Here is a 5,000-nt window from a genome sequence, read left to right on the forward strand (position 1 = left end):
GCCTCCCTCCCTACCTCGCTCCCTCGCTCCCTCCCTACCTCGCTCCCTCGCTCCCTCCCTCCCTCCCTACCTCGCTCCCTCCCTCCCTCCCTCCCTCCCTCCCTCCCTCCCTGCCCTCCCTCCCTCCCTCGCTCCCTCCCTCCCTCGCTCCCTCCCTCCCTCGCTCCCTCCCTCACTCGCTCCCTCCCTGCCTCCCTCCCTACCTTGCTCCCTCGCTCCCTCCCTCACTCTCTCCCTCCCTCACTCTCTCCCTCGCTCCCTCCCTCCCTCGCTCCCTCGCTCCCTCCCTCCCTCGCTCCTTCGCTCCCTCCCTCCCTCCCTGCCTCCCTCCCTCGCTCCCTCGCTCCCTCCCTCCCTCCCTCCCTCCCTCCCTGCCTCCCTCCCTACCTCGCTCCTCCCTACCTCCCTCCCTCCCTCGCTCCCTCCCTCCCTCCCTCGCTCCTTCGCTCCCTCCCTCCCTCCCTGCCTCCCTCCCTCGCTCCCTCCCTCCCTCCCTCCCTCCCTGCCTCCCTCCCTACCTCGCTCCCTCGCTCCCTCCCTACCTCGCTCCCTCGCTCCCTCCCTCCCTCCCTCCCTCCCTCCCTCCCTACCTCCCTCCCTACCTCGCTCCCTCGCTCCCTCCCTCCCTCCCTCCCTGCCTCCCTCCCTCCCTCGCTCCCTCGCTCCCTCCCTCCCTCGCTCCCTCCCTCCCTCGCTCCCTCCCTCACTCTCTCCCTCCCTCACTCTCTCCCTCGCTCCCTCCCTCGCTCCCTCCCTCCCTACCTCCCTCCCTCCCTCCCTCCCTCGCTCCCTCCCTCCCTCGCTCCCTCGCTCCCTACCTCCCTGCCTCCCTCCCTACCTCCCTCCCTCCCTGCCTCCCTCCCTACCTCGCTCCCTCCCTCCCTCCCTCCCTCCCTCGCTCCCTCCCTCCCTCCCTCCCTGCCTCCCTCCCTCCCTCGCTCCCTCGCTCCCTCCCTCCCTCGCTCCCTCCCTCCCTCGCTCCCTCCCTCACTCTCTCCCTCCCTCGCTCTCTCCTTCCCTCGCTCTCTCCCTCCCTCGCTCTCTCCCTCGCTCCCTCCCTCGCTCCCTCCCTCCCTACCTCGCTCCCTCCCTCCCTCCCTGCCTCCCTCCCTCGCTCCCTCGCTCCCTCCCTCCCTCCCTCCCTCCCTCACTCCCTCCCTCGCTCCCTCCCTCGCTCCCTCCCTCCCTCCCTCCCTCACTCCCTCCCTCCCTCCCTCTTTGTTCTCGCCTGCTGAGCGACGTTCCTGCTCGTCTCCTCGACTCCGGTCGCGTCTCCTTTGGTTGATTGACGGCGGTGCAAATCGTCCCGACTGCAGTCGATCTCGATTCCTCTCAACCGAAACCACATGTGACAAAAATACCCCGAAAGCTTTTTTGGCATCTTTTCCCTATTTTTCTCCTCACTTTGTCACGTTTGTTTATAACAATTTCACAACTCGTTCTTTTCCCCCTGCGCCGGTTTCGGGCTTCAGACTGCATTTTTAAAAATGACAAGAGTAGTTTAGCTTTTAGAGCGGTGGAGTCCCCCCCCCCCCCCCCCCCCCCCCCCCCCCCCCCCCCACCCCCAGAAGACAGGGGTTTTGACCCCGTGGCCGCCATGTTGGCACGAGGTCAGCGTGGTGCTACGAGTGTTCAGTTAGAGGATGAAAGACAGATTAAAAAATATAATGTCTGCAATCAATGCAACAATGGCTGAGATTTCCTGTCTTGTGCGGTCGAAGGTCTTTTCTCACCGGGGGGTGTGGGGGGGGGGGGTGTGTGTGTGTGGGGAGGGAGGGGGGGATTTGCAACGTCAATATGTGTATTTTTATCTCCAGCTGTTGTTTTCATCCTGGTAAACTTTCACAGGGAACACAAATATTACGAGGCGAAAGCAGGCAGATGCACCGTTAATAAAGAGCTCAGCCCGCCCGTCACGTTAGGGCGGAGCCTACCGATCTGACCTTTCACAATAAGAGCCCGAGACGGAGGGAAACTCAAATCAGAGTATTTTGCTGAAAGGAAACTGGATAAAGTAGCTTCCAGTAGAAAAAGGCTTTATTAGAGTTGACCTCAGACAGACAGCCAGAAGCCGGGTCGATAGGATCCCGGTGGTTAGGATCCAGGTCGTTAGGATCCTGGTGTTTAGGATCCAGGTCGTTAGGATCCTGGTGTTTAGGATCCAGGTCGTTAGGATCCAGGTGGTTAGGATCCAGGTGGTTAGGATCCAGGTGGTTAGGATCCAGGTGGTTAGGATCCAGGTGGTTAGGATCCAGGTCGTTAGGATCCTGGTGTTTAGGATCCAGGTCGTTAGGATCCTGGTGTTTAGGATCCAGGTCGTTAGGATCCAGGTGGTTAGAATCCAGGTCGTTAGGATCCAGGTGGTTAGGATCCTGGTCGTTAGGATCCAGGTGGTTAGGATCCTGGTCGTTAGGATCCTGGTCGTTAGGATCCTGGTGTTTAGGATCCAGGTCGTTAGGATCCTGGTGGTTAGGATCCTGGTGGTTAGAATCCAGGTCGTTAAGATCCCAGTGGTTAGGATCCAGGTCGTTAGGATCCCAGTGGTTAGGATCCAGGTCGTTAGGATCCTGGTGGTTAGAATCCTGGTCGTTAGGATCCTGGTGTTTAGGATCCAGGTCGTTAGGATCCAGGTGGTTAGGATCCAGGTCGTTAGGATCCAGGTGGTTAGGATCCTGGTCGTTAGGATCCTGGTGTTTAGGATCCAGGTCGTTAGGATCCAGGTGGTTAGGATCCAGGTCGTTAGGATCCTGGTGTTTAGGATCCAGGTCGTTAGGATCCAGGTGGTTAGGATCCAGGTGGTTAGGATCCAGGTGGTTAGGATCCAGGTGGTTAGGATCCAGGTGGTTAGGATCCAGGTCGTTAGGATCCTGGTGTTTAGGATCCAGGTCGTTAGGATCCTGGTGTTTAGGATCCAGGTCGTTAGGATCCAGGTGGTTAGAATCCAGGTCGTTAGGATCCAGGTGGTTAGGATCCTGGTCGTTAGGATCCAGGTGGTTAGGATCCTGGTCGTTAGGATCCTGGTCGTTAGGATCCTGGTGTTTAGGATCCAGGTCGTTAGGATCCTGGTGGTTAGGATCCTGGTGGTTAGAATCCAGGTCGTTAAGATCCCAGTGGTTAGGATCCAGGTCGTTAGGATCCCAGTGGTTAGGATCCAGGTCGTTAGGATCCTGGTGGTTAGAATCCTGGTCGTTAGGATCCTGGTGTTTAGGATCCAGGTCGTTAGGATCCAGGTGGTTAGGATCCAGGTCGTTAGGATCCAGGTGGTTAGGATCCTGGTCGTTAGGATCCTGGTGTTTAGGATCCAGGTCGTTAGGATCCAGGTGGTTAGGATCCAGGTCGTTAGGATCCTGGTGTTTAGGATCCAGGTCGTTAGGATCCAGGTGGTTAGGATCCAGGTCGTTAGGATCCAGGTGGTTAGGATCCAGGTCGTTAGGATCCAGGTGGTTAGAATCCAGGTGGTTAGGATCCAGGTCGTTAGGATCCAGGTGGTTAGGATCCAGGTAGTTAGGATCCAGGTCGTTAGGATATTGGTGGTTAGGATCCAGGTAGTTAGGATCCTGGTCGTTAGGATCCTGGTGGTTAGGATCCAGGTCGTTAGGATCCTGGTCGTTAGGATCCAGGTGGTTAGGATCCAGGTCGTTAGGATCCAGGTGGTTAGGATCCAGGTGGTTAGGATCCTGGTGTTTAGGATCCTGGTGGTTAGGATCCTGGTGTTTAGGATCCTGGTCGTTAGGATCCTGGTGGTTAGGATCCAGGTCGTTAGGATCCTGGTCGTTAGGATCCAGGTGGTTAGGATCCAGGTCGTTAGGATCCTGGTCGTTAGGATCCAGGTCGTTAGGATCCTGGTCGTTAGGATCCAGGTCGTTAGGATCCAGGTCGTTAGGATCCAGGTGGTTAGGATTCAGGTCGTTAGGATCCAGGTGGTTAGGATCCAGGTGGTTAGGATTCAGGTGGTTAGAATCCAGGTCGTTAGGATCCAGGTGGTTAGGATTCAGGTGGTTAGAATCCAGGTCGTTAGGATCCAGGTGGTTAGGATCCAGGTGGTTAGGATCCTGGTGTTTAGGATCCTGGTGGTTAGGATCCTGGTGGTTAGGATCCTGGTGTTTAGGATCCTGGTGGTTAGGATATTGGTGGTTAGGATCCAGGTCATTTCGATCTTAGTCGTTAAGATCCTGGTCGTTGGTCCTCTGCCAGCTTTAATCTTTTCAAAGCTGTTATTTAATGTGCTGTTGCAACTTACGTCACAAATGTGAATCCTTGCCAGTGTGAATATAGTTGTGTGTGAAATATTTAGTCATTTGTCTTGTCTATCACGCCCCCCCCCCCCCGTCACAGATTAACTATAAAATAAATTAAGAAAACTTCATTAAAATTAAAATATATCTATATCTATCAATATATATATATATATATATATATATATATATATATATCTATCAATATATATATATATATATATATATATATATATATATATATATATATAAACGGTCCCTTCTTCCTGTGATGGCTTCATCCACTATGATCCGGATCCCCGTGTGCACGGTTGTGACCTCGCTCTCATGCCGCCCGTGGTCAGCGGTCCTGCTCACGGATCGGATTTATCGGGCTAATCGGCACAAACAATCTCTGGAGTATGGATTTTGTATAAGTCCGGTTGTTATTGTTTCCCAGCGTGAGCTCTCTCTGGCTATATTTCGCGGGTTTCGCTTGAGGATGAGAACAAAGCCTTTCGCTTGGCGATGCTTTTAATGCACGAGGGACGGCCGGCGGGGTATTTCTTCCTGGGGGGGTCGTGTTGGGCAGAAGATTCATCGCCGATATTTCCGGACATCCAAAATGCCCCGTTTTTCAAATAACTTTTAAATGAGTCGCGAGCACAAAAGAAAAGGAGAAAAAAAAAAAACATCCGCTTTTTATTCAACTTTTTATACCAATACGATACGGATGCAGAATACATAGTTATGATACGAGCTCCTTCGTGATACTGAGGGATATAC

At 54.4% G+C, this 5,000-nt stretch overlaps 1 protein-coding gene across 1 annotated transcript in view; it reads left to right on the top strand.

Annotated features, from left to right (window-relative positions):
• cadm3 (cell adhesion molecule 3) overlaps positions 1 to 5,000 on the top strand; it is a 35,748-nt gene that overhangs the window by 14,834 nt on the left and 15,914 nt on the right. The gene's annotated exons all lie outside the window — the stretch shown is intronic.

The sequence above is a fragment of the Cyclopterus lumpus genome, chromosome 17 (genome assembly GCF_009769545.1).
Source record: "Cyclopterus lumpus isolate fCycLum1 chromosome 17, fCycLum1.pri, whole genome shotgun sequence".
Lineage (NCBI taxonomy): Eukaryota > Metazoa > Chordata > Actinopteri > Perciformes > Cyclopteridae > Cyclopterus > Cyclopterus lumpus.